General features: G+C 37.4%; 1 protein-coding gene and 1 pseudogene across 1 annotated transcript in view; both read left to right on the plus strand.

The window, feature by feature from the left end:
• The window catches only part of SLC30A6 (solute carrier family 30 member 6), a 388,867-nt gene that overhangs the window by 315,781 nt on the left and 57,213 nt on the right, over positions 1-15,873 (plus strand). The gene's annotated exons all lie outside the window — the stretch shown is intronic.
• LOC138148994 (large ribosomal subunit protein eL29 pseudogene) lies at positions 6,082-15,581 on the plus strand (annotated as a pseudogene).

A 15,873-nucleotide genomic window follows, 5' to 3' on the forward strand; every position in this document is an offset into this window, starting at 1 on the left:
GGCAGAAAGTCCCAGCCCATGTTAGTAAAAGTGCATTACTATAGATAATGCATGTATCACTTCATTGACATTTGATAAAGTATCTATTTCCTCCTGCCCGTATATTTATGTTTCTAATATTCTTTCATTTAGATTAATACTAAAATTAATTTGCTTCTAACTGAGCACATATTCTGATAATTAAGGAAGCACAAAAAGATTATGGAAATCAGAGGCAAGCCAGCAATGCATGGAAGATTTGATGTAAACTAGATAATTTAGGGGACTGTACCATATTTTTATATATTCAATATTAAAACCAGTTTAATAAATGATTTATTAAATATTTAATATTAACCTATAGACTTCAAAGCATTTTGTGCTAGGTACTGTGATTATAAAGATAGAGGTTATATAGACCTTGTTTTCACTGAACCTACAATCAAATAGGAGTAAAATGGTATAACGAGATAACACTACTACAAAGGAGAGTATAAATGTAAGAGAGATTTCAGGAGATGTGTAAAGTATGAATAATCTAAGGAAGGAGGGATCTCTGTCAGCTGAGGGAAGGGAAGAAAGGGAAAGAGGCTGGGAAAGATGTCATGAAGGAGATAGCACCTCAGTTGCCCTTTCATTTTTTTTCCCTAAAAATTGTAGTATTCATTTTTATAAGATTTTGAGTTCCAAATTTTTCTCCCTCTCTCCCTTCCCTTTTTCTGAAAATGGTAGGCAATCTGATAAAGATTATATATGTGCTGTCACATAAAACATTTCCACATTAGTCACAGTTGTGAAAGAACATCAGAAGGGAAAAAATTGCAAAAAAGAATAAGGTAAGTAGAAAAGTATGCTTCAGACTGCATTTATAGAGTCCATCAGTTCTTTTATCTGGATGTAGAGAGCATTTCCCTTTGTGATTCCTTTAACTTGTCTTGCATCATTGTGTTGCTAAGAAGAGCTGAGTCATTCATAGTTGATCATTACACAGTGTTGTTTTCAGTTCTGCTCATTTCACTTTGCATCAGTTCATTCAAGTCTTTCCAGGTTTTTCTGAAATCTGTCAGTTCATCATTTCTTATTGCACAACAGTATTCCATTATATTCATATAGCACAACTTATTGAGCCATTCCCAATTAATGGGTAGCCCCTCAGTTTCCAATATTTTGTCACCACAGAAAGGGCGGCTGTAAATATTTTTACACATGTTGGGTCCTTTTCCCTTTTTTATGATCTCTCTGGGATACAGACATAATAATGGTATTGCTAGATGAAGGGGTATGTACACTTTGGTTTCCCTTTGGGCATAGTTTCAAATTGCTTTCCAGAGTGGTTGATCAGTTCACAATTCTATCAACAATGCATTAGTGTCCCGATTTTCCCACATCCTCTCCAACATTTATCATTTTCCTTTTTTGTCATATTTAGCCAATCTGATAGGTGAGTGGTACCTCAAAGTTGTTTTAATAATGCATTTAATCAAAAGTGATTTAGAGTACTTCTTCATATGCCCATAGGTACCTTTGATTTCTTCATCTAAAAATTGCCTGTTCATATCCTTTGACCATTTATCAATTGGGGAATGGTTTGTATTCTTATAAGTTTGACTCAGTTGAGTTGCCTCTTCAAAGGAAAGATTTCAACAGATATAGATAGGAATACTCTTATTTTATTTTATTGTATTTTGCTTTTTGGAGGGAAGTTGGGGTTAAGTAACTTGCCCAAGTTCACACAGCTAGTTTGTGTGTGTGTGTGTGTGTGTGTTAAGTGTCTGAGACCGGATCCAAACTCAAGTCCTTCTGGCTCCAGGGCCAGTTCTCTACTCACTGTGCCACCTAGCCACCCCAGAATACTCTTTATAGAGGAAAAAGAAATGATGTGAATAAAGACAGGAAGACAAAAGAAGGTAAGATTAAAGTGGAATCCAATTTGGGCTATTGGAAGAAATATGAAAGACACCAGAAAATTATGTTGGAGTCAGCTTTTGGAGTCTTTGAAAGCTAGTTTACTTGGTTGGCAGTGGGAAATCATGAAAAACTAAGAGACCAGAAGGATGATGTTCTTTAGAAAGATGTATTATAAATATGGAATCGGCATACTATAGTGGACAAAGTGCTGTACTTGGAGTCAGGAAAACCTGGGTTCAAATCCCACATCAGATGCCTACTAGCTTCATAACTGGGCAAAGCAAGAATTTAAGTTCTCAGGGCCTCGGTGTCCTCATCTATAAAATTAAGGGGTTTGAACTTGACCTCAAAGATCCCTTCTAATTCTAATTTAAATTTATTATCTTTTGATCAGTCCAGTAGTAGAGAAAGGAATGGAATGGAGAAGAGAAAGACTAGCTTTCACTGGCTGATACAGGGCTGTGAGCTAAAAATGATTTTTACATTTTAAGTGGTTGAAAAAAAAGACTTAAAAAAAGAATATTTTGTGACATGAAAATATTAAATTCAAAATTTGAGCATCTCTAAAGTTTTATTGGGTCACAGCTATGCTCATTGATTATATATTGTCTATGGTTGCCATCACGCTACAGTAGCAGAAAGGAGTCAAGAGAAATAGACCAGGTATATATAGTATTCCTTGTTTCACAGTGCTGCTCTGTGCACTCCAAATTGTAGTGATGTGATTATAACAACAACATTTTGAGTGCCGTGTGTACTGCCATGGTTTGTGTTTTTTTTTTCATTTACCAATGTATTCCCACTATGTCAAAACAAGAGAAGAAAAAGTTTTATTATGACTTTTTGAAGCTGAAATCTTTCTGAATGAAAAAAACTTTCCTCAACCACTATTATGGAAGACTAAGTGACTGGAAATTAGCTTTTGCTGCAGATTAGTTAATTCAACATAAAATTACAAGGCAAAACAGTGCTTATATGCAAAACTTGTAGTGGGGTAAAGTCAATTCAGCCACTAATGTTGCTTGAATCACAAGTAACATCAAGCTGCTTTATATACTTCCTGTGCTGTCAAAATTTAAAAGAAAAAGTGAGATCTCCATTTCCACAGGAATTTGCCTTGGATATACTTTCTATTCTAAAACTACAGTTCCAGCAGTGTTTTGTCAGACCTTGATGCAAGTGCAAAAGAAATTTCCATATTTCAAAAAACATTTAACTAATTAAGGAGCTTCCACCCAACCTTCAATTATGATTGATGTACAATGTAATGACATACTAAAAACCAAAAAGCGACAAGAATCTGATAGAATTCCATAAATGCCTTCCAAGTGATGAATTTATTCAATTAAAATCATATGCTCAGATTGATATCAGCATTTGGGAGTATGTGTATAAAAAGACATTTTCAAAGATGAAATATGTAAAATCATTACAGATCAGTATTAAAAGATGAACGTTGGTAGTTGTTTTTTATGACAGGGAACATTAACTTTGAACTCTTACTAAAATATCCTCAAAAAAGAATTCCCAGGGGTGGAGTCAAGATGGCGGAATAGAAACAGGACTTCTGCCCCCCCATGACCCCAGCCCCACATGAGCCAGAGTTCTAGGCCCAGGGTGGGCCTGACCAGCCACAGGCTGGAGGGACTCCAGATCACCAGCAGTTGTGGCTGTTTCCAGAGTTATCAACACGTAGATGCAAAGGACAAAGTGAGAGGTCAGGACAGCATGGACTTTGGGATCCAGTAGTTGGGAGTACATTGGCCTTTATCCCCTGGAGGGAGAAGCCACTGAGGGCTGTGGCACAGCTGCCACCACGTGGCAGCTTCAGCTCCTGGCCTGCAGAGTGTAGGGGGACCAAGCACCAGTATGGGGGTTAATCGCTCTTGCTTTAACCTGCTTGGATCTGGATTGCAGTCTAGGGTGGAGGTCCTGGGGTGTGCAACCAGCTTGCCAGAGCGTGTGGAGGCTTCAAAGAGGGCACCCAACTAACACCTTCAACAGCTGAGAAAACCCCAGCATTTGGTACGAAGCTCCCCTGTCTGGTGGCAGAGTCCTACTGTGGCAAAAAGCCCAAAAGTCAAGTAATTGCATGGCAAAATGAGCAGGCAAAGAAAGCAAACCAAGCAAAGCAATCCAACATTAGACTCCTATTTTGGCGACAAAAAGGATCAAAGCATGGAACAGGAGGAAGACAGTGAAATCAGAACTCCTGTACCAAAAGCTTCCAAGAAAAATATAAGCTGCTTACAGGCCATAGAGGACCTTAAGAAACAAATAAGAGAAATGGAGGAAAAATTGGGAAGAGAAATGAGAATGATGCAAGAAAATTATGAAATGAGAGTCAACAGCCTGACTGAGGAAAATAACACCTTAAAAAATAGACTAATTCAAATGGCAAAAGAGGCTCAAAAAGGCAATGAGGAGAAGAATGCCTTAAAAAGCTGAATTTGCCAGATAGAAAAAGAATCTCAAAATCTCACTGAAGAGAATCATTCCTTCAGAATTAGATTGGAGCAAATGGAAGCTAGTGACTTTATGAGAAATAAAGATGATGTTAAACAGATCCAAACAAATGAAAGAACAGAAGGCAATGTGAAATATCTCATGGGAAAAACCACTGACCTGGAAAATAGATCCAGGAGAGATAATTTAAAAATTATTGGACTACCTGAAAGTCATGATCAAAGAAAGAACCTAGAAATCATCCTCCAAGAAATTCTCAAGGAAAACTGCCCTGATGTTTTAGAACCAGAGGGCAAAATAGAGGTTGAAAGAATCCACCGATCACCTCCTGAAAAAGATCCCCAAAAGAGAACTCCTAGGAATATTACAGCCTGGTTCTGAAATTCCCAGATCAAGGAGAGAATATTACAAGCAGCCAGGAAGAAACAATTTGAATATTGTGGAAACACAATCAGGATAACACAGGATCTGGCAGCTTCTACATTGAGGGATAGAAGGGCTTGGAATATGATATTCCAAAGATGAAAGGAGCTGGGATTAAAACCAAGAATCACCTACCCAGCACTACTGAGTATCATGTTTCAGGGGAAAATATGGTCATTCAGTTGAATAGAGGACTTTCAAGCATTCTTTTTTTTTTTTTTTTTTGCCTTTTGGAAGGCAATTGGGGTTAACTAACTTGCCCAAGGTCACACGGCTAGTTTTTTTGTGTGGGTATTAAGTATCTGAGGCTGGAACCGAACTCGGGTCCTCCTGACTCTGGGGCTGGCACTTTACTCACTGCACCACCTAGCCACCCCAACTTTCAAGGCATTCTTGGTGAAAAAAACAGAGTTGAATAGAAAATTTGACATTCAGATACAAGAAGCAAGAGAAGCTTGAGAAGGTAAACAGGGAAAAGAAATCATAAGCCACTGATAAAAGTTGAACTATTTATATTCCCACATGGAAAAATAATAATTGTAACTGATGAAACTTTCTCAGTATGAAAATAGTTGAAGGGAATAGAAATATATATGTCTATATAGGAGGGTATATGGACATATTAATACATATGTGAATGTGTGTATATATGTTTACAGGTATACATAGAGGGCATAGGACCAATTTAATAGGAAGGGATGATACTTAAAAGGTGAAATTAAGAGGTGAGAGAGGAATATAATGAGAGGAGATGGGGAGAGACAGAATGGGGTAAACTATCTCATATAGAAGAGGCAAGAGAAAATGTTTACAATGGAGGGGAAGAACAGGAAGGCAAAAAAGCAGAACCTTATTCTCATTGAATTTGGCTCAGGGAGGGAATGACGTACACACTAAATAGGGTATCTCATCCTACAAGAGAGTAGGGGGGAAAGGGATGAGAGTGGGGATGATGGAAGGGAGGGCAGGCTTGGGGGGAGGGAAATTGGAAGCACCCACTTTTGAAAAGGGACAGGATCAAAGTGAAGAATAGAACAAGTGGGAGGTGGGATAGAAGGGAGGGAAATATAATCAGTTTTTTACAATATATCTACTGTGGTAATGTTTTGCATAGCTACACATGTACAGCCTATACTGAATTGCTTATCTTCCCAGTAAAGGTGGGTGACAAGGGAGGAAGGGAATGAATCTGGAATTCAAAGTTTTAAAATCAAATGTTTAAAAATACATAAATACAGTTATTAATACTATTTTACATGTAATTGGGAAATAAGATATACAGGCATGGAGGCATAGAGATCGACCATGCCCTACTGGAAAAGTCGAAGGGAGTATGGGAGAAGATAAGGAAGAGAGCAGATTGGAGGAGGGGATATCCTGTGGAACCACTATTTTGGAGTGGTGGATAGGGGGAAAATGGGGAAAAAATTTGTAACTCAAAATCTGGCAGAAATGAATGATGTAAACCAGAAGTTAATAAAGCTTTTGGAAAAAAAAAAAAGAATTTCCCTTTTCTTAGTAGACCTGCATTACAAAAGCATTGTATTTCATTATAATTATCATATTTTGAATTTCATCAAAAAATTTCCACCATGTTGGGAAAGGGACTGGCAGAATTCCTTAATGGAATATGAAAAATGTGGTTTATATTGAATGAAAGGAAAAATCAGCATGTGCTATATTCATCAAATCTCCCAGGCTTTTATAGGGAGGAAATAGAAGAGGCCAACATTCTAAAATTATTAGCATCCCAGGTATTTGCAATTGCTATGGTTTATCCATGGAAAATAATGTGTTTAGGGGTGGCTAGGTGGCACAGTGAGTAAAGCGCTGGACCAGAGTTTGGTTCCAGCCTCAAACACAACACCCACACACACACAAAAAATAAAAAACAAACTACCTGTGTAACCTTGGGCAAGTTGCTTAACCCCAATTGCCCTCCAAAAAGCAAAAAAAAAAAAATAGTTTTTATAGGCAGTGGTTATAATACTTCAGGGAATTGTTATTTATTTGTCAGAGCATTCTCTCTATTGACATATTCCAGTCCCTCCACAATTTGGTAGATATTTTTCAAGAGTTGCTATGGTGCACCTGTATATGTGTGTATAATATATATTATGTGTATGATGAATATATAAATATGTAATATATGTAAATTATAATGTTAATAGTATATCAGCATACAGCCAAATGGGGGACAAGTTTCCCTGAACTTAGTGAAGCTAGTCCTCAGCAAAAAAGTAGTTTCTGGCCTACCTTTGAAGTCTAATTTTGAGAAACACTTCCAACCTGCCAGAGTTCATACTCTATTGGCATAGCTCTTAAGAATAAGCATTTATTGAGTCCTTACCATTTGCCATACACTGCAAAGAACTGAGAATAAAAAGACAAAAGTTAGACAGTCCCTCCTCTCAAAGGACTTAAATGCTTATGGTGTAGACATCCTGATGAGACTGAAGGTAAATTTTAGTAGAACATGGAATACATATGCTTAGCTACACAGAAGCAGCTTTGCCTGAAGGACATGTAAACAGCTGTCACCTACTTATGGGTCAAAATTACTTATAATTTGCCAGCCTGAGATGTTAATCCCTTAATTGCCCATAATTAATCAACTTAAAATAGACAACAACAGTAAAATTTTATGAATCTTACTTTTTAAATAAACCCACAAAAGAATGTTATCTGAAACACAGGCAAATAATACATTTTTTGGTTACAGCAAAACTTGACAATTTTCTTGAAAAATCACAGGAAGTTTCATTTGCATGAGTATGTAATGTGATGAAATGTTCATGTAGCTCTTTCTAATCATTGAACTTGCTTACCTGTTAACATTATGAGTAAATTGACACATACTCTTGTAATGATTGTCAGTAATTCTATAATCTCAAATTTTTTTCCGGTCAATGAAATGGACTGCAATACATCCATGACTGCCCATCCTGTGTGATTATTGTCTATGACCTCTCATTTTGCCACAAGGGATCCACAAAACATGCTTAATATCTTTCTCAGTTTCTTTTGATGCTACAAAAATACCAGTGGAACACACATTATTCCTTGCTTTCTCTAAGTTGTGCATCATGTTTTGAATCACTTGCTTTGTTGACTTCTTTGATTATGCTTCTTTTTAATTCCTTGTTTAGAATGTATTGTAGCCTGCTCATGTCCAACAAGCAACTCTTTTGCCTTTTGTGTGGTACTCCGTTTCAACCCTTAGAAAACAATAGTGTTCCATGACTTGCAGTCATACAACACAGGTAGAATACTGGTATTAAGAAAAAAAATGGGCCTTTATTTCATGTAATAGTTTGTGATCACAAGATAAATATGGAATTTCCCAAAAGTAGTATTGTTGGGGTGGCTAGGTGGCACAGTGAATAGAGCACTGGCCCTGGAGTCAGGAGGACCTGAGTTCAAATGAAGCCTCAGACACTTAACACAAAAACTAGCCGTGTGAACCTGGGCAAGTCACTTAACCCCAATTGCCCTCCAAAAAGCAAAAAAAAAAAAAAAAAAGTAATATTGTTCAAATCTTGGCATAACCTTTGGCCAAGATTATGTACACTGACAAACTCCATAAATTGTCTATCCAATTGCGTATTATAGTATTTTTCTTGTAGGGATGGTTGGTCAGTTCTTTTGATTACAGATATCAACAAGGAGGCTCTGCAGTGTACTAGGGCTTGATACAGTTAGTGCAGTGTGATCTTCAGATGGAGAAATCGAGAATACCTCATCAGCTATGAGGAGACTAGAACTTGGTACTGGGTCTGCTCAGTTACAGTGATGGCAGATCTTTGGCTAGCAAGCAGTTTCCTTGTTTTATGTCTGACCTGATATCAGGTTTCTCAAAGAATCTTATATAATTATGATTTATGTATAGGATACAGCTTGTAAGAGGAAAGTTTTTAAGGTATTTTCCTGTACTTTATAAGTACAGTAGGACTTTGTATTTTTTACATCTTTTGCGCAATTCCATGATGTTAAGGATATAATCTACCGTGGAATATCACATAAAATACTGCCTGTTCCCTTCAAATAACCTTAGGTGGATGGCCTTGGGCATATTCTCATAAAAATTTTCCAGAGATGGAAAAATAGGCATTTAGGTGGGTATTGATGCTTTCTTAGTCACTTTTTTTGGAGAGTAATAACGGGGGATTTTTTTCCCATGTGTTTTATACTATCTTGCCTTTCTTTGAGATACTTTTAAAATTGATCTCTCAGTGCTCTCAAAATTGTGATGCTTTGAGTATGGACCTCATCTGCATATACTTGATCTAGTTCTACCTACTTTTCTAATCTTTGTTCCTTTCAATGTTATTTTTACCTCAATAAGCACACCTGGAATTAACCCAGTTGTAGTACCTTTCCTGTCCTTGATAAAATCTGTCATCATAAAACTTCACTGACATTTTCCCTCTTCTAGTCTACCAAGAAGTAAGATTCCTTTTCCTCTTCTTCCTCTACAACAGATGCTGTTACGTAAGTTGCAGTTATTTTCATGCTAGTCCTGTAAATACTAAGCACTGCAATAAAAACTGAATAAATGGTCCATGAAATCATGTTTCTCGCTGTCTTTGGATGAATGATAAAAGCCAATTCTGAAAAATCCTTTATTTCCCCCTCCAAGGAGAACCTATAAGCCATCCTTCATTATAGCAGCAACTTTTGGATGTTTGTGTCATTTATATTGAAAATTTAAAAATTAGAGGAACTGCCAGTACCAAGATGGCAGAGTAAGGAAGGAACCCTTTGTGAAGCCCTCCTAAATTCTCTAAACAACTAGAAAACTGCATTGGAATTGATCTAGGAGCAGGGAAGCAGCTTACCAACATGGCAGGAAAGGTCTGTCTCACTGAAGTGGGAAGGGAGTGAGATACAACAGCAGTAGCAGCAGTGGCAGCCAACCTCAGAGCAGGAGGCCTAAAGCAGACCTCCAAGCCTGGAGCAATCCACTAGAGGGGTCCTGCCCTCCTCCAAACCAGCAGTTCCCTAGGCAAGTGAGAAGTCTGTGCAGCACTGCAAGGCCCCACCCCAGCAACCTCACCCTCAACACAAGTCACCAGTGAGGCCTCACCCCCATTACAGACCATTAATGAAGCACCTCCCTGGGTGCCCATTAGCAAGAGGTTCTGTTTCCATAGCAACCAAGCAGCAGGGACCCACTTCTGGAGCAGAACAGAAACAAGATCCCTCTTCTGCATCCAGTCACCAGACAGTTAAAATAGCAACCCACCCCTGGGGCAGGCAAACAGCTAAATTTCACAACCAGCAGAGGCCAAAAGGAAGTCTCCATGTCTCACCTGACCTAGTATAAGTTAGAAAGATAACCTACCCTCCAGTGAAAGCAAGCAGCTGAACCCTGAAGCCCAGTGAAAGCCAGCAATAAGTCCCTGAGCCCCAACCAAAAGAAAAACTTGGGCAATGCAGGACCAGAGCCAAAAATCTCACAGAAAAATGCTAAGTCACAAAAAAGGCAGGAAAATGAGCAAAAAAAACCAACAGCAACAAAAGAACTTGACACTATAAAGTTACTATGGTGACAAGGAGGATTAAAGCATAAACTTAGAAGACAACAATAGTATCAAAATGGCTACATGTGAAGCCTCAAAAATGTAATTTGGTCTCAGGCCCAAAAAGAAGAATTCCTGGAAGATGTTAAAAAGGCTTTTAAAAAGAAAGTTAGTAGGAGGTGGCTAGGTGGCACATTGAGTAAAGCGCAGGCCCTGGAATCAGCGGGATCCAAGTTCGGTTCTGGCCTCAGTCACTTAACACCCACACAAAAAAAAACTAGCCATGTAACCTTGGGCAAGTTACTTAACCCCAATTGCCCTCCAAAAGGCAAAAAAAAAAAAAGCAAGTTAGAGAAATATAAATAAATAAATGAGAGTAATGCAAGAGAATCATGAAAAAATAGTAGCATGAGAAAAGACAGAAAAATTTTTACAGAGGAAAAGAATGCCTTGGAAAATAGAATTGGCCAAATGGAAAAGGAAGTACAAAATCTCATTGAAGAAAATAATTCCTAGTCTCATGATGGAAAATGCTATCCACATCCAGAGAAAGAACTATGGAGTCTAAATGCAGATTGAAGCATACTATTTTTTCTTGTTTTTTCTTTCTCATGGGGTTTCCCTTTTGATTCTTCTTTCACAACATGACTCATATGGAAATATGTTTAATATGATTGTACATGTATAGCCTATATCAGATTGTATGTCATTATGGGGAGGGAAGAGGGGGGAAATTTTAGAACTCAAAATCCTATAAAGGTAAATGTTGAAACCTAAAAATAATTTTTAAAAAAGAAAAGAATGATTGAAGAAGAAATAATGCCTTAAAAATTAGAATTGAGGGGCGGCCAGGTAGCACAGCGAGTAAGAGCACCGGCTCCAGTGTTGAGAAGACCTGGAGATCGAATCCCAGGCTCAGTAACTTAGCATCCACCCAGAAACACCTGGCCGTGTAACCTTGAGCAAGTTACTTAACCCCAATTGCTTAGGGGCAGCCAGGTGGCTCAGCGAGTAAGAGCACCGGCTCCAGTGTTGGGACGACCTGGAGATCAAATCCCGGGCTCAGACACTCAGCACCACACCCAGAAATAACTGGCTGTGTAACCTTGAGCAAGTTACTTAACCCGATTGCTAAAAAAAAAAAAAAAAATTAGAATTGAGCAAGCAGAAGTTAATGATTCTATGAGATATCAAAGTACTATAAAACAAAAGTTTAAAAAGGAAAAAAAAGGGTGGCTAGGTTGTGCAGTGAATAGAGCACCAACCCTGGAGTCAGGAGGCCCAGAGTTCAAATCCAGCTAAAGACACTTAACACAAAAACTAGCTGTGTGACCTTGAGCAAGTCACTTAACCCCAACTGCCCTCCAAAAATCAAATAAATATATGAATAAATGTGAAATTTCTTATTGGAAAGACAACTGATCTAGAAAATAGATCCAGGAGAGATAATATAAAAATTTTGAACTATTTGAAAGCCATGATTTTAAAAAAAAAAGGCCTGGACAACGTCTTTCAAGAAATTATCAAAGAAAACTGCCGTGATATATTAGAATGAGAGGGCAAAATAGACATATAAAGACTCCATCAATCACCAGAAAGGGATTTAAATTGAAAATTCCCAGGAACATCATAGCCAAATTCCAGAGTTCACAGATCAAGGAGAAAGTACTGCAAGCAGCCCAAACAAAAAATTAAAATATCATGGAGCTTCCAAATTAAAGAACCAGAGAGCTTGGAATATGATATACCAGGAGGCAAAGGAGTTAGGATTAAAACCAAGAATCACCTATCCAGCAAAATTGAATATAATCTTTCAGGAGCAAAATGGACATTTAGCAAAATAGAGGGCTTTCAAGTAGTCCTAATTAAAAGACCAGAGCTGAATAAAAAAATTTGACATCCAAATACAAGACTCAAGGAAAACATAAAAGTGTTTAAAACACACACACACACACACAAACCAAGAAATAAAATATAAGAAATTCAATAAATTTAAACTGGTTATATTTCCATATGGCAAGATGATATTTGTAACTTTTAAGAATTTTATTATTATAAGAACAATTAGGAGTATATATAGACATAGGGTGTGGATATAAGGTGACTTTGATGGGATGATTTCCCCCTCCCCCCAAAAATAAAGGGGTAAGAAAGAATATTGCACTGAAAGAAGTGGGGGGGAGGGGAGGTTGAATAGGGTAAATTATCACACATAAAAAAGGCATGAAAGAGATGTTAGAATAGAGAGGAAGAAGATGGGGGGGGTGTGGTCAGGCAAACATTAAACCTAACTCTCATCTAAATTGGCTCAAAGAGGGAATAACATACACACTCAGTTGGATACAGAAATCTATCTTACCCTCAAAGGAAATAAACAGGGATGGGGATAAGGAAGGCGGTGATCAGAAATACAACACTTTTGAGAAGGGAAAGGGTGAAAGGGGCAAAAGGGGGTGGGAATAACAAGGGAAAAATAACATGGAGGGAAATACACAATTAGTTATAACTATATGTGAATAGGATGAACTCACCCAAAAAATGGAAGTAAATAGTAGAATGGTTTAAAAACCAGAATCCTACAATACATTATTTACAAGAAACACATTTGAAGCAGAGAGATCCACACATGGTAAAGTTAAGGGGCTGGACCAGAATCTATTATGTTTCAGCTGAAGGAAAGAAAGCAGGAGTAGTCATCTTGCTCTCAGACAGACAAAGCAAAAGCAAAAGTAGATCCAAATAAAAGAGATAAGGAAGGAAACAATATATCTTGCTAAAAGGTACCATAGACAACAAAGTCATATCAATACTAAATATATACATCAAATGGTATAGCATCGAAATTTTTGAAGAAGTTGAATGAGTTACAGGGGGAAATAGATAATAAAACTATAATAGTTGAGGGGGGGAGACCTCAACTTTCCCCTCTTGGAACTAGATAAATATAACCAAAAAATAAACAAAAAAGATGTTAAGGAGGTGAATAACATTCTGGTAAGTTAGATATGATAGCTCTCTGGAGAAAATTAAATGGGAATAGAAAGGAATATACCAGGGTGGCTAGGTGGCACAGTGAATAATAGAGCACCAGCCCTGGAGTCAGGAGGACCTGAGTTCAAATCCGGCCTCAGACACTTAAAACAAAACTTATGTATAATATACCTTTTTCTCAGCAGTATATAGCACCTACTCAAAAATTGACCATATATTATGACATAAAAACCTCACAACCAAATGCAGAAAAGCAAAAATAGTAATTGAATCCTTTTCAAATGATAATGCAATAAAAATCACATTCAGAAATGGAGAGAGATTAAAATATAATTGGAAACTGGATGATCTAATTCTAGAAAAAATAAGTGACAGAACAGATCATAGAAACAATTGATAATTTCATTAAAGAAATGACAACAATGAGACAACATACCAAAATTTATGGGATGCAGCCAGAGTGGTACTTAGGGGAAATATTTTTGCTTACATCAATAAAATAGAGAAAAAGCAGATCAATTAATTGGGCATGCAACTGAAAAAGAAAACTAGAAAAAGAACAAATTTTTTTAAATCCCCAATTAAACACCAAATTGGAAATCCTAAAAATCAAAGGGGAGATTATTAAAATTGAAAGAAAATCATTGAACTAATAAATAAAACTAGAAGTTGGTTTTATGAAAAAAAATAGAATAGATAAACCAATGGTTAATCTGATTTTAAAAAGGAAAGAAGAAAACCAAATTACCAGTATCAAAAATGAAAGAGATGAATTCACCACTAATGGAGAGGAAATTAAGACAGTTCTTAGGAGCTATTTGCTCAATTATATGCCAATAAATTTGACACTAAATGGAATGGATGAATATCTACAAGAATATGAATTACCCAGATTAACAGAAGAAGAAATTAAATACTTAAATAACCCAATCTTGTTAAAAAAAAAAAAACTGAAGAAGCCATCAATGAACTTTCTAAGAAAAAATTCCCAGGACCAGATCAATTCACAAGCAAATTCTACCAAACATTTAAAGAACAATCCCAATTCTACATAAACTATTTGAGAAAATAGGCAAAGAAGGAGTCCTACCAAATTCCTTTGTTGTAAAAGGACTGATGTTGTAAAAAAAAAAAAAAAACTAGCCATGTGACCTTGGGCAAGTCACTTAACCCCAATCGCCCTCTCAAAAAAAAAAAAGCAAAAACAACAAAACACTAGAGAGCACAGCAACAAATGGAGCTTACATAAAAATGATAAGTAATATTTATCTAAAATCATTAGCAGGCATCTATATCGGGGATAAACTAGAAGCCTTCCCAACACAATCTGTTGTGAGGCAAGGATGCCCATTACCACCTCTATTATCACCTCAAATGTAATAGAAATGTTAGCCACAGCAATAAGGGAAGAAAAAAATTAAAGAAATGAGGAAACAAAACTATCACTCTTTGCAGATAAGAAGTTATACTTAGAAAAGCATAGAGAATCAACTGAAAAAACTACTTGAAATTGCTTTGACCTCTTCTAGTTGGTGGAGAGCCTGTTAGTGCCGGCTGCAGTGTAAAGATGGTCAAGTCTAAGAACTACCACCCACAACCAATCATGAAAATGGCACAGAAATGGTATCAAGAAACCTAGGTCACAGAGATATGAGTCTCTGAAAAGGGTTAACCCCAAATTTCTGAGAAACATGTGCTTTGCCAAGAAACACAACAAGAAGGGGCTGAAGAAGATGTAGGCCAACAGCTCCAAAGCCATAAAGGCCCATGTAGAGGTCATCAAGGCCCTGAGCACTAAAACCTCCAAGACCAAGCTCCTCAGGCACAAATCCCCAAGGCCCATGCCTGCTGTGCCGATCACAAGATGGCCACCAAGTATTCAGGCCCTAGGGTTGGTATCAAATGTCCAGGCCCCAGGATCACAAAACTTGACTCTTTGGTTGCCAGAACAACTGGCCCCAAGGCTACCAAGCCCACTGACCCCAAAGTTACTAAATCCACTGACCTGAAGACTGACAAGCCCACTGACCCCAAAGTCACCAAATCTGCCACCCATGTCAGTAAGTCTGATCCCAAGGCTACCAAATCTGGACCAAAGCCACCAAATCTGACACTAAGGCCACCAAGTCTGACACCAAGGTCACCAAGTTTGATTCCAAGGCAGTCAAGTCTGATTCTAAGACCAGAAAGTCCAGTGATTCCAAGGCTGCTAAGCCTACTGACTCCAAGCCTGTGGATTACAAACCCAAAGATGCTGGGGCTAAAGCTGCTAGTCCCAAGCCTTTAAAATAGATGCTTCAGGACAGAAGGACTTGTTTAAACCCTAAACCACCACTTTTTCCCAGTCAGGGTATAATTATTCACTATTTTGTACAAATAAAGGAAATGGTGAGTCATAAGAAAAAAACTACTTGAAATTATTAGCAACTTTAGCAAAGTTGTAGGATACAAAATAAACTTACATAAATCATCAGCATTTCTATATATTACCAACAAAGTCCTATAGTAAGAGATAGAAAGAGAAATTTCATTTAAAATAGCTGTAGACAATATAAAATACTTGGGAGTCTACCTGCCAAGACAA

This window comes from Petaurus breviceps, unplaced genomic scaffold (genome assembly GCF_028583685.1).
Source record: "Petaurus breviceps papuanus isolate PSGF00001 unplaced genomic scaffold, PetGlider_PUasm1.0 90845, whole genome shotgun sequence".
NCBI lineage: Eukaryota > Metazoa > Chordata > Mammalia > Diprotodontia > Petauridae > Petaurus > Petaurus breviceps.